At 49.1% G+C, this 22621-nt stretch overlaps 1 long non-coding RNA gene across 1 annotated transcript in view; it reads right to left on the bottom strand.

Moving 5' to 3' along the window:
- The window catches only part of LOC110595722, a 229512-nt gene extending 219378 nt beyond the window's left edge, over window positions 1-10134 (bottom strand). The window contains exon 1 of the long non-coding RNA XR_002482017.1: window positions 10027-10134. This is a non-coding gene — a long non-coding RNA (uncharacterized LOC110595722). The remainder of the gene's footprint in view (window positions 1-10026) is intronic.
- Between the last annotated feature and the right edge of the window lie 12487 nt (window positions 10135-22621).

Raw genomic sequence — 22621 nt, 5'->3', positions numbered from 1 at the left:
GAGAAAAACAGTTCTCATTACTACTTACTCTCTCAGTGACTGTATATCATTTGCCTTCTCTGTGCCTCAGTTTTCCGCATCTGTAAGATAAGCATCATTATAGTCCCTAATACATAGTGTTATTGTGAAGATTAAATGAGATAATTATGTAAAGTACTTAGAAAACCACATGGCACATGGTCATTCCTAATACCAGTGTATCTCTCATGAGCTGGCTGGAGGAATTAATGAGATAATCTATTAAAAGAGCTTAGAGCAGTACCCTGTACATGCAAATAAATCAGTTGCATGTTATTGTCATTACAGTTCTGGTAGTAATTACTAGTTGTAGCCTCTCTGAGACCTCAAGGATAACGTGCAGCCTTCTAGACTGTCATTGAAGTTCCTTTGCAAATATATCCCTGCCTGCCCTCCGGCTCACTTGGACTCTCCCTGCTAACACCCCATTCACCATCCTTGAATGCACTTCAAACACATAACCTTCCCCTGTATAGTCCCCTTTCCTAATACAGCCTCGTCCAGGCTTCTTCCTGGTGAACTCATATTATCACAAACATTGGACAGAGTGAGTCAAAGAGAGATGGTCAGTGATGTTCACTTCTCACTATGCCAGAGTAACTGATAATCAGATGAGCCCTATGAACAATAATAAGAATAATAGAAAAACCTCTTTTCACAAAGATGAGCCAATCAGTGATTCCTGAGAGTAGGGAAACAGATGAGGTAAGTGCTATAATGGTCTCAGTTTTCTAGTAGGAGACATATTACAGACCACTGAGCAAAGAGGGAATCCAAGTGGAACATGACAGTCTTGCTGAGCAGATGAGGCAGACTGGAGTCCAGGGAGGCTGAGGTTACAGCAAGTTGTGGGCAGAGCACCAGAAGGAGGGAACTAGGCAGAGAAAGAGCTCCAGAAATCTGCATAGGAGCCCTCTTGAGCCTTTGACTGAGTTCTAAGACATGCATGCCTAGGGTGGGAACCAATGAGGCCAGGCAGAAACCAACTATTTGTGAAAAGTGACTACCCAGAAGCTATGAGTTGAAGACCTACCAGAGCTTACACAGAATTAGGAGACAGAATTCCAACCAGAGTAGAGGAGGCTCATTGATCAACTTAACAAAGCTTTAAAATGAGCCTCAAAAGAAGTAATCTGATCCACAAGTAAACTACCCATCTGTCAAAGCAATATCTTTATACTCTTTAAAGGAAGACAACAAAATCCAAAAGTAGGCAATGTAAAATCACAATGCCCTGCATCCAAACAAAAACTACCAGATGTGCGAAAAAGCAGGGAGATGTTATCCACTAGAAGAAAAACCATTTGACAGAAACAGACCTAGATGACAGAAATTATGAAATTGGCAGACAAACACATTAAAAGTTATTATTAAAAAATTTTAAAAGTCATGAACGTGATGAAAAAATAAATAAAAACCATAACAAAGAAACAAAAACAACTTCTAGAGCAGAAAAATACCATATTTGAAATAAAAATTTCACAGGAAGGAATTAATGGGAGATACCCTGCAGACGAAAAGCTGAATGAACTTGAAGACGGGGAAGCAGTAGTCACAAAGAAAATTAGAAAACATGTTTAACTGAATGAAAAAATGAAAACACAGCATGTTAATATTTGTGAGATGCAGCTAAAAGAGTGGCCGAAGGAAAGTGTGTAGTAGCTTTAAATGTTTATATTAGGCAAAATGAAAGTTTTAAACATTTGTGCAGAAAAGAGAACGGAGAAGACTCAAGACTACTATCCTTAGAATAGTCTGTCTACATAGTTGGCCCTTGACTGGTGCTATGATTTGCGTTTGTCCCTTCTGAATCTCACCTTGAAATCTGATCCCCAATATGGCAGTGTTAGGAAGTAGGGCCTAGTGGGAAGTTTTTGGGCCATGGAGTGGATCCCTTAGGAATAGGTTAATGCTCTCCCTCAAGAGTGAGTTCTCCCTCTCTCAAGACTAGAGTAGTTACTGCTAGAGTGGGCTGTTATAAAAGCAAATCTACCTTTCTAGACTCTCTTGCTTACTCACTCACCACGTGATCTCTTTGCACATGCCCAACCAGTTCACATTTCTGCCTCTCTGCCATGTTTTGACCTAGATGCGGCCCTCACCAGAAGCCAGCCAGATGTGGCTCTACACTCTTAAACTTCCCAGGTGGCAGAATAGTGAGCTAAATAAACATCTTTTCTTCTGTCTTGGTAACACTAACTGTAACTGGCATCTGGGGACTTGGATTTCAGGAGGGTGCCTATCATTCCTTGAAAAAAGTGGCTGACTGTGCCTATACTGTTTACGCAAATTATATGGCTTAGGCTGGACAATACTTCCTTTCTGGGAGTCTGGAATGTTGGTATATGCCAGGCGGAGGGTGCCTTTGTGGTGAGCCCCCAATAAAAACCCTGGTCATGGAGTGTAATGAGCTTCCCTGGTAGACAGCATTTCACATGTGTTGTCACAACTTGTTGCAGGGGGGATTAAGTACATCTTGTGTGACTCCACTGTGTACAAACTCTTGGAAGCTTCTGTCTGCTTTCCTTCAAACTTTATATGCCTTTTCCCTTTGCAATTTTGCTTTGTATCTTTTGCTGTAATGATTTTTTTTCTTTACTGCAATAGCTTTTGGGAGTACAAAAAGTTTTGGTTACATGGTTTGCATTCTATAGTGGTAAAGAAGTCTGGGCTTTAAATGTATCTACCACCCCCACCTGTGCATACCCAACAGGTGATTGTTTGCCCCTCCGCCCCTTCACCCCTCCCCCTTCTGAGTATTCAATAATATCATTCTCTATACTTTTACAGACCCTTAGTTTAGCTCCCACTTGTAAGTGAGAACATGCGGTGTTTGGTTTTCTGTTCCTGTGTTAGTTCTCTCCAATCCCATCCAAGTTGCCACAAAAGACGTTATTTCATTCTTTTTAGGAACTGAATAGTATTCCATCATGTATATATACCTTAACAATTGAATAACTATAGCTGAACCCTATAAGTCTTCCCTGAAAATCACTGAACCTGGGGGTAGTCTTGGAGACCCCCAACACACCATTGATTCAACTAAAGAAGTTAGAAAAATAAAGACCAAATTAAAACCTAAGTAAGTAGAAGAAAATAATAAAAAGCAGCAAACTGGAAAATGGACATACACCAAAGAAACTCAATGAACCAATAGCTTATGCTTTTGAAAAGATCAATAAAAAATCAATGAAACTCTAGCTGGATTAATCAAGAAAAAATAAACAAAACACAAATATCCAATATCAGGAATCAAAGTGGATTCATCACTACAGATCTTACAGTCACTAAAAAGATTATAAAGGTTAATATGAACAGCTTTAAGATAATACCTTTGGCGACTTAAAGTAGATGAATTCCTTTAAAAATGCAAATGATCAAGATTGACACAAGAAAAACAAAACATAAATAGCTCCTCATATATTATAAAATTGTAATTCACAAAGTCTTCCCACAATGGAAACTCCAGGCCCATACATCTTCATATTTCATATCCTCAATTTTATCAAACATTTAAGTATTAAAAAAACACACAATGCAAACACAAATTATTTCAAACCACAGAGAAGGGTGGAATCCTTACCAAATTCTTTCATATGGTCAGTATTATCCTGATCCCAACACCAGATGAATATCTTACAAGAAAACTATAAATTAATGAAAAATCTCAGCAGACCTTTTTTTAAAAACAGAAATTGTCAAGCCAGTTCTAAAATGTATATGAAAATAAAAAGAACTTCTTAGAGTATCCAGCCAGGTAAATTTCAGCCAGCCTGTAATCCCAGCACTTTGGGAGGCCAAGGCAAGAAGGTCACTTGAGCCCAGGAGTTCTAGACCGGCCTGGGCAGGATAGCAAGACCCTATCTCTAAAAAAGGGGGGAAAAATCGCTTTGCATGGTGACATGTGCCTATAGTCCCAGCTACTCAGGAGGCTGATGTGAATGGATCTCCTGAGCCCAGGAAGTCAAGACTGCAGTAAGCTGTGATCATGCCACTGCATTCTAGCCTGGAAAACAGAGTAAGACCCTGACTCAAAAAAAAAAAACAAAAACCTCACATATTAAAAGAACTACATTACTTGATTTCAAGACTTACTGCACAACTGTAGTAATCAATAGAGAGTGGTGTTGGTATAAGGAAAGATATATGGATTAATGGAACAGAATAAAGTCCCCAAATAGGCCATGCACCTCCTCAACTGATATTTTTCTTTTTCTTTTCTTTTTTTTTTTTTTTTTTACAAAAGTGACAAGGTTATTCAGTGGGCAAATAATTATATTTGCAAGAAAAGTCACTAAAACAAATGAAGATCAGATTTCCAGTTTCCATTCTGGCATGTAAGGCGTTTGGAATTCATCCGTTTTATCCTCTAGCGAGAAAAAAGCTAAACAAACTGAAAGTCAACAACCCTTTTTAATTCCATCAAAAATTGAGGCCATGGACAAACTGTTGTCCTCAAAATTGGAGAGTCAGACAAGTGAATACAGAGAATTACAACTTATCAAAGCAGGAACCCATGAGCAGAAACCTCTGTGAGAACCAGTACCAGATCACTTTTACCCAGTACATCAAATCTAGCTTGCAACAAAAAAATGTATAAGGTGCACAGAAGAGTCAGAGCAATCAATCATCAGACCTAGACTCAGACATGGCAGGGATATTGGAATTATCACACCAGAAATTTAAATCAACTATGATTAATATGCTAAGGACTGTAAGGAAAAAAGTAAACAACATGCAAAAACAGATGGGTGGTACAAGCAGAGATGGAAATTCTAACAAAGAATCAAAAAGAAACGCTAGAAATCACTGTAATAGAAAAGAATTCTTCTGACAGGCTTATTAGCAAATTGAACACAGCCAGGGGAAGAATCAATGAGCTTGAGGACTTGATAAGAGAAACTCCCAAAACTGAAAAGTAAAGAGAAAAAAAACTAAAAGAAATGGAACACAATATCCAAGAACTGTAGGACTACAAAAGGTGTAATATACATGTATTAAGAATGTCAGAAGGAGAAGAAATAAATGAACAGAAGAAATAATTTGAAGCAATAATAACTGACAATTTCCCAGAATTAAGGTCAGATACCAAACCACAGATCCAGGAAGCACAGAGAACAGCAAGTAGGATAAATTCCAAAAAATCTACAACTGGACCTGTCATATTCAAACTGCAGAAAATCAAAGATTAAGAAAAAGTCTGAAAAGGAGTCAGAAAAGAGAGGGAAAAAAAACCCTTATCTATAGAGGAGCAAGGATAAGAATTACATTGGACTTCTCAGAAACCATTTAGAAACAAAGATAGTGGAGTAAAATACTTAACGTGTTGAGAGAAAAAACCCTATCAACCTAGAATTCTCTATTCTGACAAATTATGATTCAAAAATAAAGAAGAAATAAAGACTTTCTTAGACAAACAAAAACTAAGGGAATTTGTTGCAGTAGGCCTGCCTTGCAATAAATGTTAAAACAAGTTATTCAGAAAGAAAAAACTGATATAGATCAGAAACTTACATCTACATAAAGAAAGAAAGGGTATCCGAGAAGGAATAAGTGAAGATAATGAAGAAAAAAATAGTAGCAACAATTTATTCAATGATTATAGGAAGGTGAAATGAAAGACAGCAATGATATGAGGAAAGAGGGAAGAAGGAAGAATATTTTGTTATTATAAGGTACTCGTACTACCCATGAAACACTGTAGTGTTATCTGAAAATAAACTTGGATTAGTTGCAAATGTATATTACAAATTCCAGGGCAACCACTAAAAAAAGGAAAAGTATGCTAAGAAAGAAGAGGACATGGAATCATATAAAATGGTCAATTAAAATAATAAAAGCCAGAAAAAGAGTGGAAGACACAACTAAAAACAAAAGCAACAGTAGAAAGCAGTAGCAAATATGGTAGATGAAACAAATGGGTGACTGTTTGAGCCTCAACTCCACCTCACACCACTTACAAAGTGAACTAAAGGCTGGACTTGGTGGCTCAGCCCATAATCCCAGCACTTTGGGAGGCCGAGGCGAGTGAATTGCCTGAGCCCTGGGTTCGAGACCAGCCCGGGCAACTTGGCGAGACCTCGTGTCTACAATAAATAAAAAATCAGCACCTGTAGCTCCAGCTAGTTGGAAGACTGAGGCAGAAGGATTGCCAGAGCCCAGTAGGTCTACGCTGGGATGGCCGCGAGCATGCTACTGCAATCCAGTCTGGGCGACGGAGTGAGACTCCAACTCAAAAAAAAAAAAAAGTGAACTAAAAATGTGCCATACATCTAAACAGAAAAAAAAGCTAAAATAAGAAGATCTAGAAGAAAACATCAGGAAAAAAATCTTTGTAACCTTATTGGCAGGTAAAGTTTCCTTAAACAAGTCATTAAAAAGGCACTAACCCTACAAGCAAAAACTGATGAACTAGACTTCAAAGTTACCTTCAGGGAAATGAAATGGCAAGCTACCAACTGTGGGAAAAATTTTGCAACACAGATATCTGACAAAGGACTTGTGTCAAGAGTTTATATGAAGGATTCTTACAACTCAATAATAGAAAGACAAACAACCAATAAAGCTGGGCAAAATATTCAAGTAGATGTTTCCAAATAAACCAAAACATATGCATGTAAAAGATGCTCAACATTTTCAACGTTGTTAGATGTCATGGAATTGCAAATTAAAGCAACAGTTACATACTCAATAGAATAGTTCAAAGTTAAGACAGACAATTCCAGGTGTTGACAAGATATGGAACAAGTAGAACTTCCATACATTCTTGATGGCTGAAATGGCATGAACACTGTGAGAAAGAATTTGACAGCTCCTTATAAAGTAAAACATATATTTACCCTATAACCCAACACTTCTACTTCTAGACATCAACCCAAGAGAAATGAAAACATGTTCATCTGAAGATTTGCCCGTGAGTGTTCATAGTCGCTTTATTCATAAAGCCCCAAAGCTGGAAATGCATATCAACTGAGGAACAGATACACAAACTGTGAATGTCCATTCTCCAGAACACCACTCAGCAATAAAAAGCATCAGACTACACAAGGGGGATACAACATGGGTAGAGCGTACAGGAGTACAAACTTCTAATTCTATGTGTAGGAAGTTCTAGAGCATGCAAAACTAATGCACCTTGATAGAAACCAAATTAAATATTGCTGAGGGTAGAGAGAGGGATAGATTAAGAAGGAACATGAGAACATTTTGGGGGATGACAGGAATATGTGATAACTTGAGTATGGTGGTGTTGATACCACTGTATACATCTGTCAAAACTCATTGGACCGGGTGCATTTTGTAAATTATTTCTCAACAATGTTGGCTTTCTCTTTTTAAGGAATGGTTGGAAGAAGGATGCAGTGCTAGGGTGAGAAAGGTTTGGAAGGAGGGCGAGGTAGAGTCTGGAGACATTTGAAGCTTTCCTCATGGGTCCCTGGGGGTGCCTTTTCCTCCTGTCTTAGCCAAGGAAGCCCATGGGGACAACAAGGCTGAGACCACTTCAACCACAGGTTGCAGGCCTGGTCTCTTGGTGGTTTTTTCTTTCAGTTTAATTCAGCAGTTACGTATCAAGCACCTACTATATACCATCAGCCATATCCCAGGAAGTCAGACTTCCTAGATTCCAACCCTGGCTCCTGACTTAGTGGCTGGAGGACCTTGCCCAAGTTCCTCAACTTGCCTCAGTTTCCCTCTCTGTGAAGCAGAGATAGTGATCAAGTCCCCTAGCAGGTTTGTCATAGGAATTCAATGAGAGGGGTCCTTGTGAAGCCCTTGTCTGTGGCAAACTACACACATTAGCAATTGTAGTTGTGTTTACAGTTTCAGAAGCCCTTTCACTTGGACATCCGCATTCATTCCACATACTGTCAAGACTCAGTTCAATCACCAGGTGCAACCTATGCCCTTGCCTCTTTCTGGCTGGGAGGTCTGGCATGCTTATTTTGCCCTCTGTGCCTCTGATTCCCATAAGGCAGGCATCATACCGCACCTACCTCCCAGGCAGCTGAGGATAAAAGGAGCTGACAGAAGCACTCAACTCAGTGCCTGGCACTTCATACATGTTCAAGAAGCGTCGACCATCCTTACTCTCGGTGTGACCATTGCATTTTAGTTAAGAAAACTGAAGCCCAGAGACGCTGAACCTCTTGACCAAGATCACACAGCAAGCAGGCCAGGATGAGGGATGAGGTCTGTCTCCTGGCCCAGGTGCAAGCACATCCCATCAGGAGCCCAGCACCTGTTTCTTCCCTCTGCACCACACCAGAGCCTCCTAACCCCTGGACAGACACTAGAAGTCTTCAGTAGAGTGGGATAGAAGGCCCTCTCCCACTCTTTCCCTCCCCCCTACAAAGAGCACCTGACCAGAGTCTGAGGAGGGTTGGATCCAAATGGCAGGTGGAACTTGGGAGACTGCACCTGTCCCCAGCTCACCCTGAGACGTTGGTGGAGGCTGCTACCAGGAGAGAAACTGAGGCAGAACCCCCATCCTACAACACACATGTACATGTCCACATCCCACAGTCAGAAGCACGCAAAGTCTCTCTACATCCCCATTCTCTGCAAGAGAAACTGGAGTCCATGTAGGATTGGAGGCAGGAGAGCCTGCCTGGCTTAGCCCAGGTACCATCTCCTCCAGGAAGCCTCCATGACTCCACCCTTAGACTCCCAGACTGGGGGGGGGGGGGGGGGGGGGCGGCTGCAAAGAGACATAGTATAAAAGATCAAAAACAAAACTTTTCATTTCCTTCTTAGATGGGTGAGGAGTCCATGAAAATGATTCAGGAAGCATCTTGCATAGGGCCGAGGTCTCAGTCAATGTTAGTTTCCTTAAAGGTCGGAAGGAACAGCCTTCACTGTTCCCATTTTGGACGGGAGGAAACTGAGGGGCTTAGCAAACCAAAGTGGCAGGCCTGAGGACACACAGCTTGTCAGTGGAAAAGCTGGGCTGTGTCCTTTCTCCACACCTGCCCACCTCCCAGGACCATATGCCTACAGGATGGAAAAACTGGGGCCTGGAGAGGGCAAGTGACTGTGCAGGTCACACAGCCCCTGTCAGAACCCACACTTGACCCTGGCTCCCCTGATGCCAAATCTGCCTCCTCCAGGGCAGCCTCACCTCAGGCCTGTGGGCATCATTCCAAGGCCCAGATTCCAAGAGGACAAGGGTCCCACAGCAGGGCCAAGGTAGGCTACCCCTTCTGTCACCTTTCGGATCAGATACAGCTTCAGGAAGTCTGGGACAGGCTCTCAGAGGAGCAGGAGCTGTAGGAAGCTGGTGAGGAGGGTTAGAACTTCTCCACACTGAGGAGAGGGCCCAGAGCCCGGCATAGACAGCCTTAAGGCGGAGGAAGAGGAAAGCGGGGTGGGCAACAGGCAGCTTGAACGAAGAGGAGGCCAGCTAGTGTCTCAGAGCACAGGCTTGGAAGCCTCCTTCATTTCCCAGCTGTACAACTTACCCCACTAAGTCTTGGTTGTCCACCCCGTCTGCCCCCAAGTGGGGTGGTCTTGCCAGTCAAGAAGGCATCAAAAAGGCAAAAATGCAGCAAACCAGGGTTCTTGACCCTCACCAGTTCCAAGAAAGTCATCCTTGGACAGGTACAAACCTTTTGAGCCTCCGTTTTCTCATCTATCCAATGGGGCTGAACTATCAGCACAATGCTATAGCAAGACTTGTAGGGAAAGAAATATCTCATGCTTGATTTTTCTTTCAAGAAGCTTGATTCTGCCCATCCCACCTCCACCACTTCTGGGCTTTCCTTCCTCAGCCTCGGGAAGGGGAGCTGCCCCACAGTGCCTGGGTAGCAGGGGGTGGTCCTTCAGTCTCCACTCCGTCTTGGCCACCGCTGAGGCCCTCGTGGTTCCAGATCCTCTGGCCCCTGACATTCTGGGGTGTCCTGCTTCCCTAGGCTGAGGTGACAGCCAAGGGTAGAACCGCCTCCCAGGCATGGCCAAGGCCTCGTCATACCCAAGCCAGGGTCTCTGAGCAGATCTTGGGCCCCCTCTTACCTGCCTTTCTTCCCAGTCTGTCCCCAGTCCTCTGCCAGTCCTCAGAGGCCTCCATCCTCAAAGGTAAAGCCTCACCTTGCAGTCTCTTGTCTGGGATGGCGAGAGAGGGCCTGGACTTGGAGTTGTCTCCACTCATCTCCCAAGCTCTAGGTAAAGAAACGCACGGCCTGGTCAGCAGGGGAACAGCTTAACAAAATCCTCCTGCAGCGACCCGTCCTCTGGGAATGGGAGGGTCGTAAGTGGGTGTGTGGCACGTAGAGCCACAGTGACGACAAAATGAGAACCCTTCAGGAAGTGCCTACCGGTGCTGGCCCACAGAGGGGCTTCCAGTTGCTGGTACCCAAACCCTTTGGTCCCCAAAATCCCACAAGGCAGGCACAGCAAGAGATGAAGGAGAGGCCCAGAGAAGGTAAGAAGCTTGAGGAAGGACACACAGTAAGGCTGGGTGCCCTGGGCTTGCGGTACAACACTCCTTCCCCTTCCCCTTCTCCTGTCCCTCTATCACCAGGAGAGAGGGCAGAGCTGGTGCGTTCTGGGGAGTCTGACTGCCAGCCCTAGTGGGGGACACATATCCTGAGGAGAGCCACAATCAGAACTCACCGGAGAAGCATCTCCGTTCTCTGTCGCCCGGGCTGAGCATGTGGGCCACTAGGAGGAGCAGGTGCAGGGGTGACAAGGAGCAGCGTCCCTTCTCCCATTTTTGAGGTGAGGTCTCACTCTGTCACCCAGGCTGGAGTGTGGTGGCATGACCATGGCTCACCACTGCCTCAACCTCCTGGCTCAGGAGACCCTTCCACCTCAGCCTCCCACGTAGCAGCACTACAGGTGCACGCCACCAAGTCCAGCTAATGTTTTTAATGTTTTTGTGGAAGCAAGGTCGCGTTACGTTGTCTTGGCTGGTCTCAAACTCCTGGGCTCAAGCAATCCTCCCTCCTCGGCCTCCCAAAGTTCTGGGATTACAAGCGTGCACCACCGCACCCAGCTGTGTCCCTTGTCTTGTGCAAGAGAAACTGCCTTCATTTACTTGTCTGGGAAATGGCCACAGAGTGGACTGTGAGATTCAACCCCTCCTTTTTTCCACCATTAAAAAAACATTTTGAGAACAAGGGGGTCTCACTCTCCACACCCTCCCTCCAACAATTTGGAAAAAAGGAGGAAGAATGAAGATCCTCATTGCCTGATCTCCTCGACCACTTCCGTGGGCTATTCCCAGAGGAGCCCAATACAGGCCACGGAGGACAGTTCACCTTTAGGAACACCCGTGAGACATCAGAGAGCCTCACACTCCAGGGATCACTCACTTTACAGGAAAGGTGCTTCTGTCACAGGAGATGGCCCTCTAGTTCCCTGACATCCCAAGCTCCCCCCCAGCATCCAGGTGAGAGACCCAGTGCAGGAGGTGTGGTGGGTGAGTCCAGATACACACCCCAGTCACGCCCTGCTCTGCTCTGAGGTGGGAGGCTGAGAGGGTAGAGTTAGCTAGGGTTAGCCCTGAGGGCTTGGGAGCCTGAGGAAGCCCAGGGGACAGAGGCCGGGGAGAAATGGGACTTGTAGTTCTTAGAGGAGCTGCCTGGGCTTGGGATAGAGGTAGGCACCCCCACCCACACCTAGCTGCTGGAGGAGTTGAGGCCTGGGTCTCTGTCTGGGGCAGGAGCCCAGGTCAGGCCAGGTGGGACGGTCTGGCCTTCATGGCTCTTGCTCCCGGTGGGAGGTGGGTCACCTTACTTTTCTGAAAAGGAAGTCCAAGTCCCTTTCAATGGCCTCCCAGCCTCTATGTCTTCCCTTTAGCTCTCTTCCACTCTGCTGCCTCCAGGATGCTTCTGGAATGTGGTCTCCATCACAGCTCTCCCTTGCTCACCCACCTTCAGTAGCTCCCCATTACCTCGGCCAGTTTCCTCAACTTGGCTGAGGAAGGAACCTTCCTGAGGCCCTTGTTTAGCATGCAGGAGCCCCAGACCCCTGCCTCACAGCCTCCAGAGCCCACTTGCTTGTCGGGGGTGGGGAGTGGAGGGGAGAGGGGGATGTTCTCCAAGCTTATCATTGCATAGTTAAGCCTTCTGCTGCTCTGAAAGGCTAAGTGACTGGTCCAAGGACACACAGCAAGAGGACTTGACATTTGAATCCAGCTCACAGATTCATGCCTAATCCAGAGGGACCGAGGACACAGAAGCTTTGGGAAACCGTGTTCCTCGGCTGGATACAGCCTGGCCCTGTGTGGGAAGGAAACAAATGGCAGGGAAGGAAGGAGGAGGCTGAATGGTGAGCCTTGAAGACAGCACCATGCCATTGGCAGACCCAAATCACAAATTCAGAGGCTGGACTTCAGCAACCTTCACTGAGCCTTGGCTGCCTCCTGTGGAAACCCGATCACAAAGCCCTGATCTCCCAGGCGCATCTGCAGGAGTGGAAAGGGACAGTGAGTGCTAGCAAGCCCAGCCCGTAGCAGGTTGCCCAGCGGGTGTTAGTTCCACATTCCTTGCCTTTGCACAGGATGCAGAGGCCCAGGGTTGTAAGTGCAGCCTCCCCCAACCCCAAACCCTCCCTGGGCCCAGCTGCCACCCACACCCATGAGGTGGGAGGCTTCATAGGCCCATAAGCAATCCCTCGCCCTTCTCGCCACAAGGAAGCTTTTTTAAAGCAACAGAAACAAACATCTCTGTGTGCTGCTTGTGTTGGTGACAGGAAAAGGAGCGTCACTTCAGAGAGGAAAGGGCCACAGCGTGGGGGAGGGACCAAGTTGAGGCAGCGAGAGGAGAAACGGAGATCTGATAAGGGAACCCTCCACTCCTCCTCAGCCCCCTCCAACCGCTGAGCTGGGGGTGGGGGTCTCAGGGGGCCCAGGGCAGCTTGGTGAGACTCCACTCCCTCGGGCCAGGCCGTCTGGTGGGGTGTCTGCCCACTCTGGGCTCCATTCCCAACCCTGGATTGTTCTGAGAGGGGAAATGGGCCCGGGTCTGGGAACAGCTACAGACTCACAGGTGGGGTTTCCTTTATTCAGCCCTGCAGCTGACATATCTGGGAACTTGAGCCCATCTCTGCCCTTCCAGGTCACAGTCCCCCGAGTGAGGGTGTTGGTCATCTGTGGGGACACTGTAGGGACACGGTGCTGTGCTGGGAACCTGGAGGTTGAGGGGACGTGACCTCACTGTGCAGCTCTGGGCAAACACCTTCAGCTGGGGTGACTGAGACTGTCCCAGCTCAGTACTGAAAGTCCCACATCCTGGGAAACCCCTCAGGCCTGGGCAAAATTATGCTGGGCTGGCCGCCTTGCACCCTCTGGGCTGTGGCTTCCTGGATGAGACTCTGGATGTCTTTCCCAGCTGGCGGCATGGCCTTCGAGAAGACTGAGGACTGTGCCTGCCCTCTTGGACAGATCTGGCCTGACTGGACAGATGGGACATAAACCTTTCCTGGGAAGCCCAGGCTGCCTCTGAGATGGGCGGGCAGCATGAGCAGGTGGCAGAGCCCAGCACCTAGAGGGAAGAGGCAGACACACACACTGGGGCCAGGCTGGGAGATTTAGAGGGAGTGTCCCCATAAGCGGAGAAGAGCGGGAGGGATGAGTATTCGAATATTCCGGTGGGTACAACAGCTCAGGCAAAGGCTGGGAAGCCAGACAGTCCCGAGAGCTGTCCCAAGCAGCAGCCAAGCTCTGTCCCGAGCGCTGGGCTGGATGGTAGGACCCAAGTGGCCCTGAAGGACTCACAGTTGAATCTCCAAGTCTACTGTGGTCTACTGTCTTCATTCTGAGTTCTCCGGGCTGTGTTCACTACCAAACAATTTGCACCGAAACAAACCCACAAAAAAGAACAACTCAGCAATCAAGTTTTGTCTTCTTCTGTTTTTCAAGTGAAAATAGTTTTTTCCCAGGAATTAAAAGCCCCAAGTGGGGGGGTCTGAAAATGAATGCTTGCAGCTCCCATGCCTCCCTGACTCTGCACAGCCCATGACAGCAGGCACAGGCCACCCTTCAGAGAGCCGAGCTAAGTGGAAAGAACCCACCCCAACCTGAGGCACAGGGTGGCTCCTCCTGGCACCACCCACCTGCTAACCCTCACCCCTTCAACACATCTCTCCAGCAACTTTGTGTGGCAGAGGTGTCACCCATCCATCCTAGTTGTGTGTCCCCAAGAGACCCCATCCCCAGGCCTCCACGTCGTAACTGGGCCACCCTGAGCAAGTCACTTGCCTTCTCCGAGCCTCAGGAACTCCCCTGCTAAAGGAGGGTTGTGTGGGTATTCCTCACCAGCAAGCAAGTAATCAGCTCTGCAGTGGACACGGGCTGGGTGTCCTCTAACTCATTTCAGTGCGAACACCATCTACCTGGAGAGAGCGTCAGACCCCACAACTTGAGGGCTCAGTCCCATGATACTGCCCCCCATTTCCAATGTCCATCACCAGCTCCAGGAGGTTTTGCTTGTGCTTCTAACCACCCCTCTATTCATCAGGGTTCCCACGACCGCCTCCGTGACTTCGATTAATTTGCTAGAGTGACTCATAGAACTCAGGGAAACACGTTTAGTGGTTTATTACAAAGGATATTTTAAAGGACACACAAAAACAGCCAGATGAAGAGAAGAAGAGGACAAGGTGTGGAGGGGATGCAGAGCTTTCATACCCTCTCTGGGGACATCACCCTCCAGGAGTCCCCAAGTGTTCTGTTGCCTAGAAGTCCCTAAACCCAGTCTAGCTGGATTTTTATGAAGGCTTCATTAGGTAGGCATGATTGATTAAAACGCTTATCCATAGGTAACCAACCCAACCTTCAGCCCCCTTCCCCCTCCGTGCCCCCAGTTAGGGTTGGGGCTGAAAGTCCCAACCCTCTAATCCTGTCTTGTCCTTTCTAGTGGCCAGCCCCATCCTGAAACTTCCAGCTGACTGAGAGCCAACCATCAGCTCGTCGGCATACAAAAAATACACTTCTCACTTTAGGGATTCCAAGGATCTCAGAGAGTTGGATGATAGGAAATGGGGGGAAAGACCAAATATATATTTCACAATAGAGCTTGTGGTGAGCTCAAGGCGGGAGACGCTTCCTGGAAGTCCAGCAAACACATATCTGACTCTCTCCTGGAAACTCCAAATCTCCAAGAAGTACAGAGGCGAATCCTCCCAAAGATAGGTAAAGCAGCCTGTACCACTCCAGCACCTGGAGGAGGGGAGGGACTTCGAAGGCAGGGGGTGGGGCATAAGAATAAACCCGTCTCTGTCCCAGTGGCCACCTCAGCCGTCCAATCTGTGGCCTCTGTGAGGGGAAGGGCGGGATCTGCCTTTTTCAAGCATCTGTCTGGCACCTCAGTCTCCTGCTAGACCAAGCCGCGTGGTGTCACTCCACCTACAAGGACACTGGCTGCAAAAGTTATGCTTTCCCCCCCTGCCCCCAGTCCCTCTAGTTTTTGGAGGTCTTGGTGTTCCCGTTGCCTCAATCAATAAACTGAGCCTGGTGATGACAAGGCAACTTGACCTAAATCCCACCACGCAAAGTGGACCAAGCACTGGAACCAGGTCTAACCAAGAGTCCTGGGTTGTTTCCACCACATGCAAAGGAACCCACAGTCAAAGTCCCTGGCAAGAAAGGGTCCTTGGGAGCCACCAAGATTTCTGAGCAGGGGAGTGTCCTGGTTAGGTGGGCCGTGGGAAGCTGGAAGGAGGGCCTTAAACCGGAAGACAGGGAAACCAGCAAACAGGCCCTTGCATAAGTGCAGGCAACTGGGAGTATGGAGGGAGTATGGCTCGAGGGATGCCAGGTCAGACCCATTGGTCTCTGGGGACCTCAGCCTCTGTGGAACCTCAGAGGTGGGTGGGTAGAGGGACAGAGGCATGGGTGGGATGGGGAGGGCATCTGGAGGTGCTCAGAGCCTTGCCCACTCATGCCAGCCTTCGTTCTTTTGACGCATCTTACAGCAGGCCCACCTCCTTAGACAGAGCTGTGGGAGGCTCAGAGGGGGGCTGTGAGCCCCCCAGTGGGAGGCAAGCCCTGGGGCCACCTCAGGGCTGTGCCCGCTCCCCGCCACACACAGGTTCCTGTGCCTGTCGCTCTTTCCCGGGCTGATTCCCCATGCCAGCTTGATGGACAACGTAATAAAGGGGGCAATCACATTATTCCTGAATGCATTTTAATAAAAATCAAATAAAAGCAATTATGTGAATTTCCAAGAGGATCACCTCTTCTCCTTTCCCCAAGGTAGGAAACGCAATGAATTCAGGAAATCATTAAAATCAGAAATCTGAGCTGGTGCCACTGCCGCGCCGGCTGCCGCCACACAAAGGCAGCAGGGAAACCCGGTCCCTGGCGGCGGCGCGGGCGCCTTTCTCAGCTCTTTGAGTGGAAATTCCACCTATGGGTGAAGAAGGGTAATTAAGGGCCAGAAGAGAGGCTTTGAATCCAGGCTGCCTTTGCCCCTCCAGTGCAAACTTCCCAGCTTCAAAGGCCTCAGACTCCCTGAATGAGAGCTCTCAGCCCGGAAGCTCAGGGCCTGGCAGGGAGGGCGGGCACAGGGTTTGGGAGAGGGTCCCCGCTCAAAAGTGACTCTCGTTGTGTGGGGACAAGTGGCTCTAAGCCTGGCTGCAGGCCAGAGTTCTGAGTCTGAGTGCTCAAGGACAGGGAACCATTGAGAGCCAATGGGCACCCACCCCTCCCATCCAGCACCTCCAGACAGAGCACAAACCTTGTGATTTGCAACACCCTTTTGATGTCCCATCAGGCATTCTTGCCCCACGTGACCCTGGGATGAATGTGCTCCTTTGGACCCGAGGCTGCTGCAGCCAGAGGGGCCAGTGACATGTCCAAGGCCATCCAGCCAGCAAGATAATGTCAGGACTGGAGCTTGGGTTTTCATAAGGCAGGCTCAAATCCTGAGGCGTAGGTGGTCTGGGCTCGACCTGGACTCACAGCACTTATAAGAACAAGCACTGACCACCCCAACTGCCATTTGCGAGCCCTGGCCTGGGCCAAACACCGTGAAGTATATTCATCCTCCTTGTACAGGTTAGATGCTAAGACTCTAGAGGGAAAGCCCCTGACTACAGCCCCACAGCTAGATGCAAGGAGTCCTGAGCAGTCAGATTCTAGCAGAGATTCTAGCTGCCAAGCCACAGTGCCATCCTGTTCACGGAAAGAGGCCTTCCACGGATCTTCCAGGTTGCGCTTGGATACCAGGTGAGGAAAAGACAGGGATCCTCTGACCCTCATGTTCACGCTGGCTAATAACCCACGACATCCTGTTGCCTAAAGGTGGCCCAGAAAGGAGCACCTGACCCCACCCAAGATCATCTCCCTAAGCCTCGAGGGTCCTGATCCTCAGATTGGGGCAGCAGGGAGAGGAGGCGGGAAAGTTGGCAGCCATAGGACCCCTTTTGGGGTAAACTGAGTCTGGCCAGCAGAGGACTGGCACTTGTCCTTAGGCAACTCCCATGGCTTCTCTGGGCATATGTGCATGTGTGTGCACATGAACATATGTGTATATGGGGTGTGTGTGTGTGTTGGAAGAAGGGGTTGCCCGGTCTCCCATTCAGACATCGGACCGTGCTGTCCCACACTGTCCAGTCTAAAGTAGCACGGCGCTGCCTGTAATCCCTGCTAACAGCAATGGCGCCCTCCTGCAGGACGCTCAGGGAAATGTTGCCACAAAATATCGTTTCCATCGTTTAAGGACAGGAGAGTGAAGGGGAGGATTCTGGAGGGCCCTCTCAATGCCAGTGTTTTCTTGTAAGTAGGAGTTTCTGCAGGCCCGGTCTCATGTGGCACTCAAGATGGAGACTTGTGCCTGCCGGTCTCACAGTGGGGTCCCCACTGTTGACTCATAGGTGCCCCTCCCTGCCTCGGGACCTCAGGCTCCTCCTCTGGGAAGCAGAAGCAGGCGTACTTGGCTTTAGCGCTAGCATGCAGGGCCACCAGGATTGCAAGAAACAATGTGAGTACTCAGTCACTCCTGTCCCCTCGCTGCCCTGCCACAGTGCTCTGCCCCAACCAACTCTTCAGGCCTTACACACAGCAGGCACTCCGTAAGTGTGCATTGTGTGATATTTAGGGAGAACACAGGGCTGTCCGGGAGGGGAAGCTGAAAGTAGGAAAAGGTGGTGGCTCTGCATACTCTGCACACCTGTGGACTTGGGATCCCATGAATGCATGTGTGTGTGTGTGTGTAAGCACATGTATGAACGTGTGCACTCCCGCAACCACACCTACCTGCAGCACGCCCAGACACCTGAAGACACGTCTCATGCTCTTACATCCACACAGCAGATGGGTGAAGAGGTAGGCTCCCTCCAGACTTGCCTTCAAATCCCCTGTCCAGACAGGCCTTGGAGCAAACTGGCTAGGACTCCAGAGATCCAGGCCCATGGGGCTCCACGGGATATCCCTCGGTGATCACCCACACTTAGATCCTATCTTGGTGATCTGGGAGTACCTGCCCCAGGTCTGACACCCAGCTGCTCCTGGGATCTGGGGAGAAAGTTTGCTCCTTCTGCCCTGGGATAAAGACTGATAGAGGGATACCCCAAGGACCCGATGGGGAGAGGAGGGCAGATCCAGCCCTGCTGGGCCCCAGGAAAAGTATCCCCAAGATGAAATGGTGGAGTTAGACCCAGAAGAAGAAGCTAGGCTCCCCCAACAGTCTAGGTGGGAAGGGACCTCCAGGTGGAGGGAACAGCTTCTGCAAATGCACAGTAGCGTGGCATGTTCAGAAAACATCCAGCTGCCAAGGCCCCCACCCTCCTCCTGCTGGCTGTACCAGAAAGAGCGTCCTGTTTCATTAAAGGCAGTCACCAAAGTGAGGGGCCAAATGGGGCACCCCCAGCACTGGAGGGAAAGGGCACAGGGGGTGCAAATTGCTTCTCAAAGTTCCCCTTCTTCCCCTTTCAAAAGGGCACTTCCCCTGGGAATGCCGAGTAGAATTCAACCTCAGAATTGTAATCAGTGCAGGGGTCCCCATAGGTGCTAAAATAGCACCCCATATAGGTGCCAAAATCACTTGTTAAATAAAGGAAGTAATGAACTAAATTCAGACAGTAGTTCCCTCTGGGAAGGAAGGTACCCAGACAGGCAGAGGTCACCAGTGTCCATAACCCTCTAGTTCTTAAGTAGAGTGGTCATGAACATTCATTTTAGTGTGTTTGTGGCTTACGAATAGTCTTTTACATGTGTGAAATATGTCATAAAAACTTGTTTTTGAGTCAGCGTCTCACTGTTGCCCAGGCTGGAGTGCAGTAGCATGCTCAAGGCCACTGCAGCCTTGACCTGCTGGGCTCAGGCAATCCTTCTGCCTCAGCTTTCCAAGTAATTGGAACTATAGGTGCGTGCTACCACGTCCAGCTAAGTTTTCTTGATTTATTGTAGAGATGAGGTTTTGCCAAGTTGCCCAGGCTGATCCCAAACCTGTGGGCTCAGGCAAGCCTCTCACCTTAGCCTCCCAAAGTGCTGAGACTATAGGTGTGAGCTTGTGCCCAAGTTGATGGGTCTGTTCCGAGGCCCAGTTGGCTGAGATGCCTCCGTATGGTCACCTGAGCCGGGCATCCTCTCAGGGGCTGCACCCCCAGCTCCTGTCCTGTCCCCACTGGGTCCCCAGAAGATGGATATAGATAGGAAGGGAGAGGATGCATGCCCAGCCAACTCCCCGCATGTTGAGCTTGTGCATATCCCTTCCCCTGTCTGGGTCTCCGTGTCTTCTCTGTATGGTGAGAGACTCTGACCAACTTGTGTCCTGGATTTGGTCAGACATCAATACTCGTTGCAGAGTGGCACGGACAGTTTTCCACCTGTGAAGTGGGACTCACAACAGAGTTGCCGAGGTTGGCATGAGACTATGCATGTTATTAGCACAGTTGCTGCCATGTAGTGAATATGCCATAAATGTTGGTTTAAAGAAAAAAAAAGAACAAAGATCCTCAGTGGAAACGGGGTGGGATTGGAGGCTAGAGAACTTGTGCTCATGGGCCAGAAGCCTCCTGAGTCCTTTCACCCCAGGCCTCACTCTGCTCCTATGCAAAATGGGGGCACCTGAACCCACCCCAGAGGCGAGAGGGTTGCTGAGGGAGAGAGGGAATGAGAACGTCCTGGCACAGGAGAGTGTGTTGCAAATGCCGGGTCAGCTGCCAGGGCTGTAATCCCCAAGACTCATCCCAGGGGTGAAACCCCAATCTGCTGCAGGGGAGGATACACCCGGCCTCATCCACGGCAGCCCCTAATCTTAGGCCAGCGCCAGCTCCTGCTGGAGCTCAGAGTTAGGGCCCGGGCTGAGGGATCTTGGATCAAAGGCGGAGAGGATTAGCATCACAGTGGGCCCTCAGAAGGGGAGGCATGGATTAATTCATGCTTCTCTTCCCGCTGTTCTTTCGGCAGCCTGGGATGGGGGAAGGGTCACCTTCTGCCCCCCAGCCCTGACACACACCTGAGGTCCAGTTCTTCCAGGAGGCATGTCAGGGCTTATAATGAGACCAGATCCACCGCACACATGTCTAGAGCCACCGGCTCAAACGGATAGGAGTGATGGTGCCTGGGCGAAAGGAACATCGGCAAAGGCCAGAGCCAGGACTTGGGCCCAAGGGGGTGCAGCGGGAGTCCACGGACTCTGCTGGGCCATTTCAGGTACAGGAGAGCCCTTGTGGATGTGTGTCTGTCATTCTGGGCATGGGACACGTGGGGGATTAGGTGCAAGTCTGAGACCTGAAACTCATGCTTACCCTGTGCATGCATCTGTGACATGCGTCTGTGACTCTGAAGCTATTTCAGAGCACAGCCTTGTGTGTGTGCCCTCAAGACTCTGGGAGACCATGGTGTTAAGGGTATAGGCATACAGGCACTTGTGTGAGGACAGAGGAATCTAAACTGTGGTCCCATAGCAACCTGGGCACTTTGAAGTGAGCAGAGGGAAAAAATGTGAGTGGGACTCAGAATTGTAGTATTTCCCACAGAGAAGCAGCCAGAAGGAGGTCCAGGCATCCACCTCCCAGGCCTCCTCCCTGGCTCTGTGGGCTGTCCTAGCCCTCAGGTTTCACCTTGCCTGCCATGGAAACTGTGGGGTCACCAGGCTTAACTTAACCGCACCATGCCTCAGTCTCCTGATTTGAAATGCGGGTCCTTGTAGTGTGTCTGTGAGGATTACATTAGTTAATACGAGAGGAGCATTTGAGGCAGTCCTTGACACACAATGAACACTCTCCAAGGATTCATTGCGACAGTTAGTGCTACCTGGGGGAATGTGGTCAGCTGCACCACATTGGCTGGAGGAACAGGACCCAGCCAGAACCGTCCCTCTGAAGCCTGGGAGAAGGCTGCTCCCAGTCCACAGAGTGGGGCAGGCTTTCGGTCGTGTTGGAAAACGGAGTATGTGATGCTGGAAGTATCACGAGGCACAGCCAAGGCCCACTTGGCAGGCCCGGCACCCACTGCACATGAGGCTCCTCCCACCACACCCCTCCCTTCCAGTTTCCCACTCTCCCTCCCGCAGAGCAGTGCCAGGCAGAATCCCCACAGCCCTGGTGGATCCTCCAACTAGATCATGAGGTCCACCCTTCATGCCCATTCTGTAAACGGGGACACTGAGGCTTGGAGAGACGGAGGGATGTGCCCAGCAGAGACGGATTTAGGAACCCAGGATTCCGGAGTCTCAGAGCAGCCTACAGAGAAGCAAAAGGCCAGCCTGACCCCTAGGGCAACTCAGGTGGCTCTGGGTTCCTCTGGGCCTGCACTGGCTTTCAAGCCCCTGGAACAGAGCCCTCCACCCTTCCTGAACCCAGACTGGGCAATGGGGACGTCCCTTCTGCGTTCATGGTCTCGGTGAATATGTCTGGCCTGACGCCCAGATGAGCCTCTAATATGCCTTCCCCACGTTTATACCTTTGCTCCTGCCGTTCTCTCTGCCTTGTCCATCTTGGTTCAAACCCTCACTGGCAAATGCCACCTCTTCCATGAAGCCTCTTCCAATTGCTTTGTCCATTAGCGGCCTCTCAGTCCCCTGGCCACCAAGCACCTGGAGACACTCCTCTCTTCAGCACTAACCACTTTACCTGTTGGAAGATCCTACAGCACAGACCAGGGTCTTCTCCATGTCACCCACTCCCGCCCTCAGGTCAGGGCAAGGATGTCCAAAGGCTAGGTGCACCATGGGCACATGCATACCCACAGCACTCCAGAAGCCCCCCGAGCTTCTGCACTGTGGTTACAGAGCATAGTGTTCAGAAGCTAAGGCCCTGGAGTGAATTTTCCTGGATACAAATCTCAGTTCTCCCACTCAAGGTCCACTAGCTGTGTAACCTTGGGCTTGTTATTTAACTTCTCTGTGCCTCAGATTGTTCATCTATTCATGGGAATAATAACAGTTCCATTGCCACAAGGTTGTTGTGAGAAGGAAATGAGTGAACATATATACGTTTTTTAAACAATACCCAGTACCTAGTATTGCTTTATAAGTGTGTGCCATTGTTTTTAACGTGGTTACTGTTATTGTTATCATCAGGAGACTGCAAAGAGGTATTGGACACAATCCCCATCTCCAAGAGGATGGCAGTCTAGACAGGAACAGGAAATGGGATTGGTATTTCTAATCCCGTTTTTTGGTCAAAACCACCTTGGAAGCAGTTATCACCTGTCCCA

Source organism: Carlito syrichta, unplaced genomic scaffold (genome assembly GCF_000164805.1).
Source record: "Carlito syrichta isolate Samal-C Ts95f unplaced genomic scaffold, Tarsius_syrichta-2.0.1 Scaffold303673, whole genome shotgun sequence".
Classification (NCBI taxonomy): domain Eukaryota; kingdom Metazoa; phylum Chordata; class Mammalia; order Primates; family Tarsiidae; genus Carlito; species Carlito syrichta.
The sequence above is the reverse complement of the archived record's forward strand: the minus strand, read 5'-3'. Positions and strand labels throughout refer to the sequence as shown.